General features: G+C 41.8%; 1 protein-coding gene across 1 annotated transcript in view; it reads right to left on the bottom strand.

Moving 5' to 3' along the window:
• Positions 1–9,888, bottom strand: part of PLCH2 (phospholipase C eta 2) — a 322,908-nt gene extending 313,020 nt beyond the window's left edge. The window contains 1 exon segment of the mRNA XM_038376889.2: positions 9,719–9,888. The gene's annotated coding sequence lies outside the window, so the exon portion shown is untranslated.
• Between the last annotated feature and the right edge of the window lie 7,504 nt (positions 9,889–17,392).

Below are 17,392 nucleotides of genomic sequence, written 5' to 3'. Positions count from 1 at the left end.
TCCCCTGGTTTAAGGCTGTGTAATAAATACATAAATAAATACCTAGCTCTTCTATAGCACTTTTCATCAGTAGATCACACAGCGCTTTATAAAGGAACTCAGTATCATTACAGCCATTTCACAGATGGGAAAACTGAGCTACAGAGAGTTGAAGTGATTTGCCCAATGTTACCCTGCAGGCCAGTGGCAGAGCTGGCAACAGAATCCAGGTCTCCCAAGTCCTAGTCCAGTGCTCTGTTCCCTAAGCCCCATGTCCTCCCATCCGTGAACATTTTGCACAGCTCCAGTGCAGTTCACCTTTGAAAACACAAATACATGCGGGTCTTGACTCCAGCTGTCACTGTTCTTTAATGAGCTCACAAGCATCTTGCTGCGTAGTGCAAACCAACATTCCAGACCCTACTGGAGTGCTGGGCCTGCCTGCCTAGTCATTTGGGTGTCTCCAATGAAATTGTCATTGACAGCACACACGCAAACTGTCAAATAGCAGGTAACAGAAAAACAACAGAAAGGGAGGAAGAGAGAGACAGAGAGATTTGTCTTAGCAGGAGTAACTGTTGGTGTCAGAGCCTGCAGCTTTCCAGTTATCCCTCCTCTGTCATTTACAGAACTCCAGACTGAAAGCATGACAGTCAAGGAGTCTGCTGAGTGCTAAGTGTGCTAGGGAAAAATGTCTCCCACCCCAAAGGCAAAATTGGTAACACAGTGAATAAAAGATTTGGAAATTCTCTGCTCCGCTAGAGTCTATGTTCCAAGTGGTAACCTGACAGAGATTAGAACATCGTGCTGACTGCCTGCCAACCTAGGCTGCTGGCTGAGATCAACAACACAAGGGCCACCATGGTGCTGCATTTGGTTAGCGATGGGGACAGCTGTCCATGAGGAAGTAAACTGAGGCACCGCATTTGCACCACAAAGGCCTCTGAACTGCCATTTGATGGTAACTATTACTGCCTTAAGTCTTCCATACCTGGCCCCATACCCTACTTCCAAGCCTAAGCCTCATGGCATTGTTTATAGTCCTACAAGCAACATACAGGACAATCCTGCAGCCATAGAGTTTTCCCAATAGTTTCAGTGACAACAGGTTTCAGCCCACAGCTAGGAATAAGGGGATGAAATTAAAAAGAAATTAAAACTAAATGTTGGCAGTAACACCATAACTGTGAGATCAGTTAGACTGGGGAACAGTCTCCCAGGCAGAGTGGGGAAAGCTGCATTGCCAATACACTATGGGGATAATTCTGCGTTGGCCAGATCCATCTCTGGTGTGACTCTGAGGACAACATGGATGAGCTTACCCCAGTGTGAATCTTTCTTACCTCTAATTTATTTGATTCTATGATTCAGTAATCACCCATTTGTCCAATGAAGCCACTTTTAATTCTGAAGTATATTCTCCCTCCCAAAATACAGTTCTCCTAAAATTATTTGCCAGTTGTCTAAATATGACATTTGCTCTTCAGGACAAACTGTGCACTTGTTCCAAAATAAACTGAGAAAGGACTATATCATCAAATAACAAAGGAGATCATTTAAAAAAAAAAGGAAACACATACACAAGCCGTGTCCGATCCAAATGATAATGCTTTACCATAACAATGTCAAGGAAGATTCTGTTTGCCTGGCATTAAACTGTGAATTACAGGAATTTTAAGATCAGTGCATTGTTTCCTGATTATTTTCCACCATTGGAATCCAAGTGATTTCAAGTCAGTCCAAGTTTTTAAACAGAGGAGGGAAGTTTTTCTTTCCACAAATAGTTTTTGTTTTATTATTATTATGTCTGGCTTGAGTACAGAAGAAGGAACAGAGAGTCCTCTATCTATATATGGTACACAATTATAGCATTATCACATAACAAGTTTCCAGAGTTCCATCATTTTCTTTTAAAACAAGATATTTTGACTGAGTGCTAGGGATGTAATTGGAATTTAAATTAAATATATTTGAAGATCTGTTTAGTGAATCAATGATAAAAACAGAAAGACATTTGGTAAGAGACAATGTCTTCAGTCACAACAAGATTCTTTCTATGAGATATTATGATATTATGGCCACTTTCCACAATGATGCAATCTTTGAAAAACAAGACACTCTGTACTGAGGGTGAAATTCACCAAGTCTGTGCAGAGAGCCAGCATGACACTCCTCTGCCCCACTTTAAACCATAAGTGAGAATTAATTAGCACCTAGGCCTTGTGCTGGCCCCCTGACCTGGGGAGGAATTTCACACTGAAAGAAATGACCAGATCCCCAACATACACCAGGTCTGAGAAAGTCCCTTGCATGTATCTTAGGCACAGTCCACACACACACAAACCTGCCTTCATTTAAGGCTATGTCTGTTCTACATTTACAGCAGCACAGCTTAATAACTTAATAATGCGGCTTAGTAACTCCTACCTTCGCGAGAGGCGGTAGCTATGCCGGCGGGAGAAACTCTCCTGCTGACACAGTGCTGCCTACACCAGCGATTAGGTCGGTGTAATTTATGTCGCTCAACGGTGTGGATTATTCATATCCCTGAGCAACGTAAGTTGTATCGAAGTAATTTGTAATGTAGACATAGCATAATTAAAGGTGCATTTTTAACACTTGTTAAATTACATCTTTCTGATTTACACCTTGCTTATAGTTGTTTATGGCTTATAGCTAGCTTATAGCTCTCTCCTGGCGACAAAGGGCAGCTAAACTGCGCACCTTACAAGGGCACGGCTGCAGTGACACAGCCGCACCATTCTAAGATGTGCAGTATAGACATAACCTAATAGAAGTGTGTACATACCGGGACTGCACTGGGTTCATTATTTCAGTGCACGTTTGTGTGCAGACCAGTTCTTAAATTGGTGCAGCTTCTCTGTTTAGACAAGGCCTTTAAAAGGGATTTTCTAGCATCAGCTCAGATGATCCTTCCAAATCTTCTGTTTGACACAGTGAGTAGGGTTAATACCGTCCATTGTTCCCTACTTTAGTATGTCACCTCGTGGATTTTTCAGCTAAGGCAGTGTTGCAACTCTCATGATTTTACTGAAAGTCTTATGGCATGTGGTGGTTTTATTTAAAGCCCCAGTTCCTGGAGACAAATTACTAGGTGAGAATCTCAGCTTTCATTTTAAGAAGTTTCAAGCCCTCCTGGTTGCAGAGAAAAGTGTGAAAGTGTGACCTAAGATTAAAACTCAATTAAAAAGACCATTTTTACCTGTTTTAGGGTTTTATTCTTCTGCTATCAGTGTAGTTTCTGTCTGAGTGCCTTCCACGTACTGTAAACTCAATAGCAATAGCAGAGTCCGTAATGGATTTAATGGAGTCTCTGGCACTTCTAAGATCAAAACTCTACTTGGTGAAGGGTTTGTTTTTTTTTAAAGAGGATTAATTTCCCCTTTTTTGGCTTGCAGAAGTTTAGGGGCAAAAGGGGGTGTCACCTTTAAGGCAATCTAAGTTTTTGGGTAATCTGACTCATGATTTTTGAGCATTGGGAGAGGCAAATGCTGGAACAGGCAGTTTAAAACTGTTTCTTTCATAAGTCCTCTCTGCCGTTGCATTCTACAGAAGCTGTATTTATGGCAAGTAGCTGCAGTATTTATTTATCTGCCTTTTACCATGATTGATAACAAGCTCAAGCAAAATCTTAGTAAATTGAAAAGATGACAGTAAGTACAACAGGAATGCTATTCCATAGTCCAGTAAAATACATAAAAAGTAATATAAATCAGTAAACATTACTTATAGATTTATAAACACCCATCAAAATGATTTCACCGAGTAAACTAGAGAGACATCTGGTACAATCTGTTTAGAACAAATATTACAGGTTCTTCCCACACTAAGGAGCCAATTAATAATAATCCAGTTTTGCAGTTACATTGCTTTTTTCTCCATAGATCTGAGGGCACTTTACAGAGAATGTGTGGAGAATTATTGCTCCTCATTTTACTAGTAGGATAACCAAGTCACAGAGAGGTACAGTAGCTTATACAAGGCCACATGGCAAGTGGAGCTGAGGGTAGAAATCAGTCTCCTTTTGTGCTCCACACACTAGACCACCCCAACCTTCTTCAGCTACCAAACGAGGCACCATTTACTGCTAAGGGAATATGAAATTCAAATGTTAGCAGGTAATAAATTAGATTTTCCAAATGGTTCATGCCACAGGTAGATGCTGTCCAGACTTTTGGACTATTAGAGAGATATGGTCTATGGGCCTGAACAATTTCAAGGTCTAATCATGGCTCTGACACTGACTCCATCTACTGCCTTGGGCAAGTCACTTAATTTCTGTGACTTAGTTTCCACATCTGTAAAAGGGGGATAATAATAGTGACTGGCCTCACAGTGGCTATTGCGAGATTAGATTTGGTTAGTAAAGTGCTTTGAAGAGATACAGTTCTGAATAGCAGTAAACTAAAACAACAGCAGATTCCTTCTGCTCCATAAGGAGTCAGGAATAAGCTATTCATTTATTCCAAAAATGGCAATGCATCCTACTTCAGATTCAAAACTTCTTACACGTGCAGGCATATCCTACTTATCCTTTAGGTGCTCTGCCTTCCAGGACAGAGAGGGGCAGGGATGCTGATGGAGATGGATACAGGCAGCACTAACTGTGACCTGGCTACAGAATGCTATGAAGCTTTCGCATCAACCCCATGCAATTAATATTTCTATTTTCATCACACAGGAAAAGAGAAACACATGTTTAGGATGGCACGAACCTAGACCCTTCCCATAATTCACAGCCCAACCCGTTTATTATAGCAGTTCACACCCACAAATATCTTAAGGCTGTAAGTACAGATCCACCCTTGCTTTGTAGCCCCCAGATGAGGTATTTTGAAAGAAATAAAGAAAAGATTTTAATTTATAAATAAAATACACACATATACATAGACACAATGAAAAATCTTAAACATGCAAGAGCATAACTTTTCCGCTGTGCAGTATTGCACAATCTCCTGCACATCAGTGAAGCCAATGGGATTTTTTCCTGCATGCCGACTGCAAGACAGACATGTCAGCACAGTTCCTCCTCCTATCTCATGAAGGCAGTAGCTTCATTGCTATCACCAGGTGAGGCAGGAGTTGTCTTGATAAATATGCATTTGTGACTGCATAAGAGAGCAAACAGAAAAGCGGAGCCGGCATAACGCTGTGTAAATAACTTCTGCCCTCCAGCTACAGTAACCAAGGCACCTTTCACTATTAAAAAAAATCATTTATATTTAGGTTGAATACATAATGTTACTCTTAAAGCTATAGAGAAAAAGGAGACTTGTTCCCTCTAACTCCAGTTCCCTTCTAGAATTGCACACAGCCCCCCATTCTGTCCCAACATACTCCCATTAGACACAGGAAACTGGGGTTTAAACTGTACAAAAGAAAGAGGCTTTGAGATTATGAAAACACATTTTACTCCCAAGAAACACACTAGTACAATGAGTTTCCTCTCAGTACAGACACAGTCACACGCACAGACCAGCCTTTAGCATATATTACTATTTGCACGACATGCTCTACACAGTCAGAGAGACAGTTCCTGCCCCAAAGAGCTTGCAGACCAGAACACAGACCCTCAGAAGGCAGGCCACTCTAGGAAACGGGGGGGGGGGGAGAAGTTGCATGTCAGGCCCTCCTTAGGCGGTCCCCTCATGGCTGCAAGGCACCCCCCAGAGGCCCAGCCTCAGTTTCTTCCCCTCTCAGAGTCATTCTAAAGTCTCTTGGGCTAAGGATCCCTTGTCCCTTGTCACTTGTCACAGACTAATTTATTATTACCCCTCTCAAAGGCACACTCTGAGGTTCCATAATGTAACTCTCGACACCTTAGTCTCTGACACCTTCTGTCACTCTCGACTCTTCTTCACTCCACAATCTTCCTTCAAAACAAACCACCAATATCTCCCTTCCCTGAACTTAATAGAAGTCTCATGTCCCTCCTGACTTCTTTCCAAGCTCATTCTTTCTCCTTGTAAGGAACAGCAGAACTTTACCAGCCCTTCCTTTACCCCACCACTCACCGACACTGGTAGGAAACATCCACAGGGGAGCACTCCAGATGCCAAGGATGTTCCGTGGCACCGATTCTGCCATCTGTTATGCCAGGCAGACCCACTTCATTCAAGAGGACTGTACAAGTGTAAAGGTGAGTACAATCTGGCTTTTGTCATCAACTAGATTAAGTAGGCAGGTCTAGACTTTGCCCTCTGCCACCCTGATATAAAATCAAGAATAACTCCACTGAAGTAACTCAGATTTACACTGGTATAGCTGAGAAGAGACTCTGGCCCACACTGGTCATTAATTACATCACATGAAATAATCTCCCTTGCACTTCCACAGCTTAATACTCTGCCATTCCTCTCAGCAGCAAAGAGCTTGAGAACCAAATGGGCTCACTTGGAACTGCCGTATGTGTCATTTTAGGACAACACAATAAAATAGAGAACTGAACTGCTGATAGTGCCTGTCTGGAAGGAATTTAATTCCAATCCAAGAGTCTCTTGGCAGAGTGTTCCTATTCACCTAATTTCACGTTCATTAATCTGGCACATCACACTCCTTGCTAGGCACCCAACAAACTGCAGTAAGTGTCAGGCAAGCTCAGAAAACTCAAAGAGAATATCTTTACAGAAGGGCTGTTCATCCAATTCCTGCTTAACCCACCCAGATATTACTCCTACAGCCATTTGCTCCAGTCTGGATTATTAACTATCTTATTTGCATCCATAACTAGAGTCCAATGGCATTTGCAGACAGGATGGTTCCCTTGGATTGTATTTAGGAGTTGAGTGCTTTACAAATTTCAGTTTAAATCAAGTGAACACCATAATCAAAGCAATTTTAATGATCTCTTGCTAGGTCGGGAGAGGAGTGCCTCCGTGGCCTTGTGAAAGAGATAAAGCAGAACCTTACAAAGGAACATATATACAGTATCTCGTGTATTCTTCAGTATCTCATGTATTCTTAGCAAGAAGAAAAGGCCCTTTTTTAAAAGCTCTCCCGCCTTTCACCTCTCTTGCCGTTCTGCACTCATAAAAAGGAACCCTTTGAAAAGTACGAGGTAGCTTTAAAACAATTTGAAAGGGATACACCAGAAGCAGCTGGCAGGCGGTGTTTTCACTGGTTTGCTCGAGTTAGAAATTCACGCACACCCTGTCTGACCTGACAAATCTGCGATGGGCAAGTCTGGGGGAAATGTTGGGAAGCCTTTACAACAGGCCAGAGGTGGATCAGTTTTGGGTAGCCCTGGCACAGATGCATGTCTGGAGAAAAAGAAAGCAGCAATGCGGGGTGAGGGGAGGGAAGTGTGTTTGCCGCTGGCTTTTGCTGATTCGTGGCTGCTATCAACAAGCCTGTGTTGTAGAAAGGGCTCTCGGCAGCAATGCTCACTTAGCTGCCCTCTCACACAGTCTGTGATGAGTCTGGAATGACCAGACCAGACTTTCAGTACAAGGGAGCCAGAACAATGCTTCAGAGGAAGGCAGAAGTCTTTCCAAGTGGCAGGGGCAGATTTAATGGCTCAGTAGCTTGGTAGGAGATCAGACAGTTTTGGTCATGGTTTCAAACTCATCAAAAGTGACCCCAAAGCTAGGAATGACTGAAGGTTGCTTGGTGTCCTGTGTGAAACGAGTTTGGTGGGTCTCAATCCAGTTCCTAGTAGCCAAGTATCATAACAGCCACCAGTACCACAGACTCTTGTTAGGAGGATCAGCAGAGGTACCAAGGATTGAATGAATCAGGATCAGTGATTCCTGCAAGGCAGGAGTGAAGCACATTGACAGCAGCATAGAGGCAACCTTCTACAGCCACTGCACTTGTCCTGGGGCTAAGCAAAGGGCATTACCCTCTAGGGCCACCAATGCAACACCTTTCATTAGCACAAAACTCACTTAAAATCCTTTTCTAGTAAATAGGACAGATCAGGTCATAAGGGACCATTCTGATCATTTAATCTGACTTTCTGCATAAGCAGGCCAAAGAATTTCAATACATGACAGCAGCTGATCCTTCTCCAACACAATCTGTGAGCTGCCGGGAAGGGAGGGGTGGGGAACACAGCCACTTATTGCTTTCAGTTTCAGCTATGCAGGCCTCTCCGTTTCAAGATCATGCAAATGTAAGGCAGATATGTTTCTGACAGCGAGATAAGAGGGTCTGATGAACCTGCTGGTTTATTAAATAAAGCACAAAAGCCCACACATAGTAAGACTAAAGTCTCAAATTCTCATAGAATCTGATCCTCCTCTTTTGCATCACACCAGCCCTCGGGAACAGGCAAGTTCTGGTAGCACAAGCACACACACACACACACACACTCTCTCTCTCTTTTAGCGAAGAGCTGTGAAGTGAGTTAGCAGAGAGGAGACATTTATGCACAGGCAGATGTTCTGTTCTCCACACACTGGTGTTCAGGTCACTACTAGAATGCAGCTCTGGCGGGGATGTGAATTGAGACTCTGTTCAGCCTCTCTTGTGTTTACATAATTAGCATACTTCATTTGCAGCCACTGACCTCCTCTCATAATGGATAAAATTCTTGTCCTTTATCTGATCAAACAGTCCCCAACCATCCCTCACTCCCATACACAATCAACAAAAACAAAAAAACAGGAATGGTACCCAAGGAGCACTCCTGCCTCTGCCCCCCCTCGCTCCCCCATCACAGCAGAGACTTTCTCTCTTAAATAGACAAACTTTGACCACCTTCTCTCCAACAGTTACACGGAATTAGAGCTAGATACTGCACAGAGCCCCAAACAAAAATCTGGGAGTCCAACATCCCCAGCCTTTGCAGTGAATCCAAACCCAGATCTGTGCGTTTTTATAGTTGCTCCCCTTCTCCACAATGGGTCAAAGCAAGACTTTAGAGCTGAACGCTATAGAACTTTGGACACCCTCAAGATCCACATCCAAACTTCACAACTTGAGCTCAGCTCCAGTACACACAGTACACTGGAATTTACCTATCCCTGCTTTTGTCATGTCTCCAACATCCTACTTGCATCCTTGGCACTGGAATGTAACTGGGAATTCCTTCACCATGCTATATGACATGCTGTTCAAAGGCAAAAGGACATGAAATGATGCTGGCATTTATTTCCAAGTCGAGTTTCATTTACTGCTCAGTCACAGAGGTAGATTGGCTTGTTTGTTTGCTTTTACCTAGCTGCTATCTGTTCTCTTTATGATCAACTTTTCCCTTTGCAAGTCCACCTCCCATTAGACTCACAGACTTTGCATGAGCTCAGTGCTCCGAAGTGCCTGAGATTGTCATTTTGGAGATATGAGTGCACTAGATCTTGTTGGAAAAAGTTGCCCAATAAAAAAAAAAACCCACCTTCCGATATTATTTTGGTCTATACACAAGTGCAGTTCCCATCCTTCCTATGTGGCTAGAAAAGTTTGAAGCCTAGGGCTGACCCCAATCCAAAGCTTAACACATTTTCCTAGCATATACAAATATACAAAGGAAAAGCATATACAAACATACATTTAGCACCCAAACTGGATGCTTTTCCATGCTATTTTCCTTAGGTAACAGCAGAGGCCAACAGAATTAGCGAGTTCTGTTGCAGCCGTAAAGCTATCGATATTCCTGCTGAAGCTTGTCAGAAGTTTTGAACTAACCTCTCAGACCAGAGAACTGAAGAAATGTTAGAAGTACAAAGAAAAGAATCTAGGCTTGGGGAGAGGGGATAGGAGAGAAAAATAAAGAACACACCTTTATCTCTTTTCTCTGGACTGTGCAGAGTCAGTTCTGTTCCAGCCTCTCTGCATTGTGTATCCGGAGCCTTTCATATGTATAACAAACAAACAAAAAATTCAGCACAATCTGAGGCTAAAGGCTCCTCCCCTGCATTTTACATGGTAAAGGCTCTCAGCTCACTGATCACAAAGCAACTCTTACAGTCCTTGTTCAAACAGTTCAGCTCCAGGGTAACAAGTTCAGAGTGGGAGGAGGCAAAGGGAAGCAGAGGGTGGTAACAGTCTTGGACAGACGTTAAGCCCCTTTTATATCAGGGGAACCTGTTCTTCAGGTTGGAAATTGAAACATCTGTTTGTTGCCATGTTTGAATATTACACTCCAAGCCTCTTCCACATTAACAAGCCCATGGAGATAAAACCATATTTAATAATGCACACTCAGGCAATACATGGGAGAACAAGTTAATCATTAGCGTATACTGCATTTGTTTTACATTTTGGACTTTCTTGTTTAGTTGCTAGTGGAATAAATCCCTTATCATGTCTGTTGTAGGCAATAGTGGCGAACAGGATGCTAGATTTCAATCGTAATCAGGTCTGCAAAGAGTTTCAGTCTTGCAGAATTTTGAGTCCAATACTGTAGCAGAAGTTTAGAAGGTCTAAATAGTTTTCTGATCAATATTTGCAATTACAGAGTAAGTACAAAGGGAGGGGTAAAAAAAATCACTCATGCTTCCGGGCATAAAATGATCACCTTGCAGGTCAGGAAGGAACTGTTCCCCCCACCACACATAATACAGAACAATTAGCCAGGTGCATTCAAGGGGTTTTCACTTTCCATTGCAGAATCAGTCAATCTTCACTGCTGGAGGGAGGATATATGATGGGCTACAGCTGTGATCTGCTGTGGCAATTTCAATTATCTAATATTCAGAATAGCCAGCAATTAGCAGTTGATGTTTGGAATGTACTAGGGGCTAGTCTACACTACCGTGCTACATCGGCACTGCTGCACCAATGCAGCTGCGCCCCTATAGCATGTCTGGTGAAGACAGGCTACGCTGACAGGAGAGCGCTCTCCCGTCAGCATAATTACTCCACCTCAACGAAAGGCAGAAGCTATGCCAGCGGAAGAGCCTCTCTCGCCGACTGAGCACTGGTGTGGACAACGCTTAGGTTGGTGTAACTTGCGGCGCTATTGGGGGTGGCTTTTTCACACCACTTAAGCAGTAGTGTAGACAAGCCCTAGGTCTCATGTGCTACACCACATTATTTCCGCTAGTGCAATAGGGGTAAACTACTCTGTGTGCAACTAAGAAAAAGCAACATGCTTCAGTATCTTTTGTAAAGGCAGCATATGCATCTCACTCTAACTGCAGCCTTCTTCTCACTGCAATTCCCATTACAGTATGCTAGATATATGTTGGCCTAGACACACATAAGCAGCACTAACATGGGCACTATTCAGATCAGCCATCCCTCCCTATTCTACATCTTCCAGCACTCAGTGTAATCCTGCCAGGGGAAGGAATTTTTGAGACACATGGGATAGGCAGGTCACGGGACATCTGATCTGGAAACATGCAGACAATATTCCCAAACCCACCCCAGCCAACCTCCTCTGTAGGGTTCAGAGTGCAAGATTTATGCCCTACAGTCACTCTTCAGTCTGGGGGTTTTTTGGGGCATGAGCCCACTCACAGAGATGACTGGAATTTGACTAATTACAGTTTCCTATTGTGCACATAGCCAGACCCTATCAATGTTGCAACACACACTGGGCCAAATTCTGTTCTCAGCTGCCCCCATACAAACTCAAGTGAGGTCCACCGGGATACATGGGGCACCCAAGAGCAGAATTTTGTCCAATATGAGCTTCCACAGCATGCAAAATATTAATCAGAAGAAAGACAATAAACTTTGCAAATACAGATCGATGTGAATGCATGTCAGTAGACTGCAAACAGAACACTAAAGCCAAATCCTGTATAATTTTAGAACCAGAACTAACTTGTGCCATTCATTCACATTGCTACCAAAATACACTTAATTACTAACCCATTTTATTACAATGACTTTGCTGTTTCAAAGTAATTATTGTTCCAAATGGGGGGAGGCAAACAAAATTGATAAGTCAACCACCACATTCCAAACTATTTGCCCCACCGGGGCTATGAATCCATACCTACAAAACGGTATGTAAGTTGACACTGATAGACCTTTCTGTTGGAAAGGCCAGTTTTACAAGAGAAGAACAGCTGCACGGTTCCACTCCCACAGCTCTCCTAGAGAAGAAAAGAGCAGTGATGAGAAATAAGTGGAGAGGAAAACAAGCTGGAGTTTGAATTGATCCCTGCAGCCTGTCATTTGCCCTCAGGGAGGCAGACAGAGAATCTGCTTTTCCATTCCTTCACTGGCCTGCTCATGAGAGGGGAGAGAGTCAGGGCAGGATAGCAAGAAACAAAATGAGGAAGAGAATAAATAGGCGGGTGAGAGCAGGAGGCGACCCACAAGGATATGTTCTTTTATTAACTGGGTATCTAGAGCGCTTCTGAGAGGACCATTCAGTTACCTCGCCATGTCACACCATAACTAATGGCCCCATCCTACAAACAGCTACTCCTGCATGCAAGTTTGCCTTAATTTTTGCCTAAATAAGTTTGCCTAAATATTTTCTGAAATTTGAGCACTTAATATTTCAACCTGAGTGACCACAAGTTTGTTAGTAATTTTTTACTGAGTTTATGAACTAAGAGTTAGGCTATTAACTGCTTACTCCCACTGGGGAGGAGTTACTTGAATGAGTAGCCCCTACTGAAGCTAAGGGGACTAGTCATGCAAATAAATGCTCACCAATGGGACAAGAGTGCCACACAACCTGGCTCTAAGTTATAGAGATCTCAATTCCTACCAAGGGCTCAAATCCATGATTTCTGGGAAGAAATCTCCAGATTCCCCCATAACAATTGCATCTTCCTTTTGTGTTAAAAGTTGTAAAATATTCACATTCTTATTCCTTTCTGCATAAGAGAAGTTAAGATCTTAAGACAGGAACAGATGAGGGAAAGGAACCATTTCTGTTAAATGCCCTCTTCCTCAAATCTGTCCATATTTAAACTGTTGATGCAATATAAAATCTACACCTGGTAACAGTCCCCAATATGTCTTGGTTTAGGAAGCATTAGGAAGTTGTGTGCATTTCAAGTGATAGGATATTTGTTGTAGCAATTTTTTATTTTTTAAGGCAACTTAGGAAACTACATTGCATGTCAATGCTGCCCCCTAGGCAGCTCTAGAATGTTGCCATTCTTTATTTTTTAACAAAATCACAAAGCACTTCATCTCTACAGAACACAGTACAAATATTAACTAGCTTGGAGTTAAAGAAGTCCCCTGTACTGCAGATATGGATTAATCCTGTTTTTCTCTCAGTGCACAGGGGGGTTTTATATTAAAGTAAAACTGACATTACTCAAATCTTCACATTCTTTATAACATCATCATCTTACATTTATACAGTAAGGATTCCAAAACACTGAATAAACTATAGCCCTGTGGTATTCAGTAGTCACAGGTTCTATTCCTGGCTCTGCCAATGGACTACTGAGTGACCTTGTCTCTCCATGCCTCAGTTTCCCCATCTGTAAAATGGGGATAATGATATTGTACTCCATTGTAAAGTACTTTGAGCTCTACTGATGAAAAGGATTGTAACATTTAGGTATTATTATATACACTAGAGACTTCACCCATCACAAATACAACCTCTTCTAGGGAGGAACCCAGCAGCTGTGTAACAGTCCACAATGCTGGAAGTCAATAAATTAAGAAGTATGAGTCCAGTAAAAATCAAAGATGACAAAAGAGCCACAGCCCTCCATTATCCTCTTGCAATATCCAATGCAGGAAAAGTTGCATACAGTATATTTTTCTAAGTGCTTTAACAATCCCACTTCTAAGTGGCCCACACAATTCTCAGATGACAGTCTTCATTTGCTTTTTAAGATCTGCTGCTCCGCTCCTTTTTCTCCTTGCTCTGCCACTGTCACCTACAAGACAATACTGATTATAGAGGACTGTGAAACAAGAGTCTCAAATTCAAAAGTGAAAATCAGTTTAACTTGCTAACTGTCACCTGATTTTAAACATGTAAAAAACATGACTTTGTAGGAATCTGATGTGAAATAAAAACTTTGCTCAGGTTCACTCCTACAGCAAGTGCACCACAGCAACCTCACAGAAGGCACAAGCCAATGGTTGAATTTGTAATTGAACCAGAGATCATTGTTTCTTAAGGGCACAAGTGGAAGGTGTCTGCGCCTAATGAAGGAGCTATTCTGGGTTATAAACTCACTTTGGGGATAGGTCCTGCTTTGAGCACGGGGTTGGACTAGATGACCTCCTGAGGTCCCTTCCAACCCTGATATTCTATGATTCTATGATTTTTTAAAAAGTGCTGAAATTGCCCTTCAGACATGGGTGATTCATATTACTCTGACTGGAGTACACAATTTATATTTAGTAAAGTACCAAACAGCTTAGAAAGGGCCCTGATTCTTCGAAGGCTTATAAATGAGCTTAACTTGATTAAATCCACTGATTTAATGGGATCACTCATATAAAAGTAAGCACCCATGTAAGTCTTTGCAGGATCATGTCCTTAACAGGTTTGAGCACTAAGGGGTGTTATAGTTAACATACATTTTCACAATTAGTGAAACAAACATTAATGAGTTCACCCTTAAAGCTGAGCGACTGATGCAGAGAACACACCAAACATACACACACACAAAACCGACAGCACCCTGCATATTCCTGACTGGAACTTTTAGGCACTGTAGTAATATAAAATGTCAAATAATTATTTTTATATAGCACCAGATAAATGCTAGCCACTTTACACAGAAGTGTGAAGATTAAGGTCCCTTATGAGCTGAATAAATGAATACATAATAGACTGTAAGAAATGTCAGCCTTCATGCTGCTGTTACATATATTTTTCTTTCTCTCCCTCTATCCTTTTTAGTACTTTTTTTAAAAAGAAGTAAGTTCACTGACCAAAAGCAAAAGCTCACCAACAATTACCCTATATTATGTGAGCTCAACTTCAATTCACAAGAAAAGCAAAAATCTGAGTAAGGGCTGAAACGATGCCCTTCAGCAGCCTGCAGTTCTTTTCAATTTTATAGAAACTGGAGAGATGTGTCTCTGAGAGGTCTGATCAAATGACTAGGAGCCAGAAATTTGTGGGCCATAATTTCAGCTTTCACACTGATTCTTTGGGGGAAGTCATTTAATTATTTGTATTACTGTAGCATCTAGAAGCCATAGTCATGACTAGGATCCCTGCCTCAGCCTCCTGATCTGTCAAATTGAGAGTGAATGATACCCGCCTACTTTTACAAAGATCACTAAAAGCCTTCACTCAAGATTTCTTTAATAAATGGCACATAAATATAAGACACAAAAAGGGACTAGGAGAGAGAAACACAGCACTCGAAGCAACCTCCAGCCCCTTTCTCTAGCAGCTTGTCATTCTAGCATAGTCTCCAGCTTCAGTCAGACCCCTGCTGAAAGCTAGGATGTTAGCTCCAACAACCTATCATTGTGTGTCCGTCCCTAGGCCCATTGGATGCCTAGCATTCTAACTGACCCATGTGCAACTGAGTCAAGAGTTAATTAACTCTTTGGTTGCTAGAGGAAAGTATTACACAAGGTACATACCAAACACCCCTCAGAGATGGTATGAGGATTAAACTGAGGAGGGGCCAAATTCATCACACTAGAACTAGACCAGGGATGAATTTGGAGCATTATTTGTTGAGTGTTTAAAATGTTAGGAATTATTGCTATGGTGTTGCCAAGTCTCATGATTTTATTACGAGTCTCGAAATATTTGGTGTTTTTCTTAAAAACCCAGCTGTTGATATCAGGAGATTGCCTGGGAGTTTCAGCTTCCATTTAAAAAAAAAAAAAAAAAGGAAATTTCTAGCCTTCGTGGTTGCAGAAAAAAATGTGAAAATGTGACATGAGTGCAGCCTAAAGAGGATAAATAAAAAGAACTCCAGATGTATTATTTAAAAAAATCATAATTTTTAAACCAATCTCAGGATTTTTGGGTTGCAGACTCATTGTTTTTAATGTTTGGGGTTAGCAGTACTGCAGTGATGTGCCAAGAATGCAAAGGCTGAGATAATAAGTGCCTGATGGTTCTTGCCTTCAGTAAGGATCTATTCCGGCACAGGAGGAGCAGTGAAGAGAGGCCGTGCTGTTTGCAAAATACTGACCAACCTAGATATTGTATTATTTGAGGCAAGTACCCCACCTACAGTTCTTCTAGAGCAGTGGTTCCCAAACTTTAACAGCCTGTGAACCCCTTTCATTAACATGTCAAGTCTCGCAAACTCCCTCCTAAAAATGAATATGTCAGGGATTTTCTTCTTTACCTGAGTATAAATTATAAAAGCAGTGATCTTGAAAATATAAAATTTGTTTTTATGACATGCTTATTACACACTATTTATTATTATTATTTATCATTACAGTATTTTAGTACATTATGAAAATGATAACACTCTTCCCAGATTTCACTTTTGTAGCTTGTATCACTTTGAATAAGCCTGTTATAAGAAAAAGGCTCCTACATTTCATCAAGAAGTATCAGATGTGAAACAGCATGAAGGTATTTAAGAAGCCAACTCAAAGAGTTCCTCCTACACAAGCATTCAGGTCTTGAGCAGTCCAGGCAAACAATGCACGTTACAACAAAGCTTAAACTTGTTCTTCATAATAATTTTAAATACAATACTAGCTGCCTATTTAATTTTAAAAACAGCAAAAAATATCCACCTCCCTTTCCATTTCTTATAAGGAGTCTTGAAGTTTAAATCTCCAGTGTAATAGATACGCTTTCTTTGATCTGCTTAGCTCTTGTAAGTCCAGGGGCTCTGGGCTGCTGGCTCCATGCGTCCAGGGGCTCTAGGCTGCTGGCTCCATGCTGCCCAGGGTCCCTAGGGACAGCTCTGTCCGCCATTAGGGAATTTTTTTCCCGAGAACCCTATGTAACATTTCACAAACCCCTAGGGGTTCATGAACCCCAGTTTGGGAACCACAGTTCTAGAGAAGGAGATCTCAAACTTTTTCTCAATGTGGCCCTTATCTTCATAGCGAGATTGTTCCATGGCTGTTTCCCCACCCATCTACCTCTGAGTGGGCCACATACTCTCCCACACGTGATCACATAAAATCCTAGTTGCAACTACATCAATTGCTGCCGTGGGAAGGGAATATTAAGAAAGTACTATTACGTATAATTTGTCTGGTGATAGCACACAAGAGGCACTGTCCCAAAGAGCCTTCTATTTAAAATATTTTTGGCAATCCTTCAATTAGATGTAGCAGTTGGAAAAAAGCAGAACAAGTCAGATGACATGATCAACCAGCCGTGCACACCCTGCAGTTTGGGAACCCACCTTCCAACAATTCAGTAAAAAAATAGCCTGTGCCAAAGATGATCAGATGCACCTTTTCAAACGTTAACCTGGAAATGTGAACAAGGCACTTTCCATAAGAGTCAGGGAGTTAACTCCAGTGTCTTGGCAGAATTCCAATCTGTGTAATTACATTCTGCTTCCTAAAATTCCCCATATAATTTCAGTGAGATCCACTAAACAGCGGTTTAGACCAGTTA

This window comes from Dermochelys coriacea, chromosome 18 (assembly GCF_009764565.3).
Source record: "Dermochelys coriacea isolate rDerCor1 chromosome 18, rDerCor1.pri.v4, whole genome shotgun sequence".
NCBI lineage: Eukaryota > Metazoa > Chordata > Testudines > Dermochelyidae > Dermochelys > Dermochelys coriacea.
Note: the sequence above shows the minus strand (reverse complement) of the source record. Positions and strands in the feature narration are given on the sequence as shown.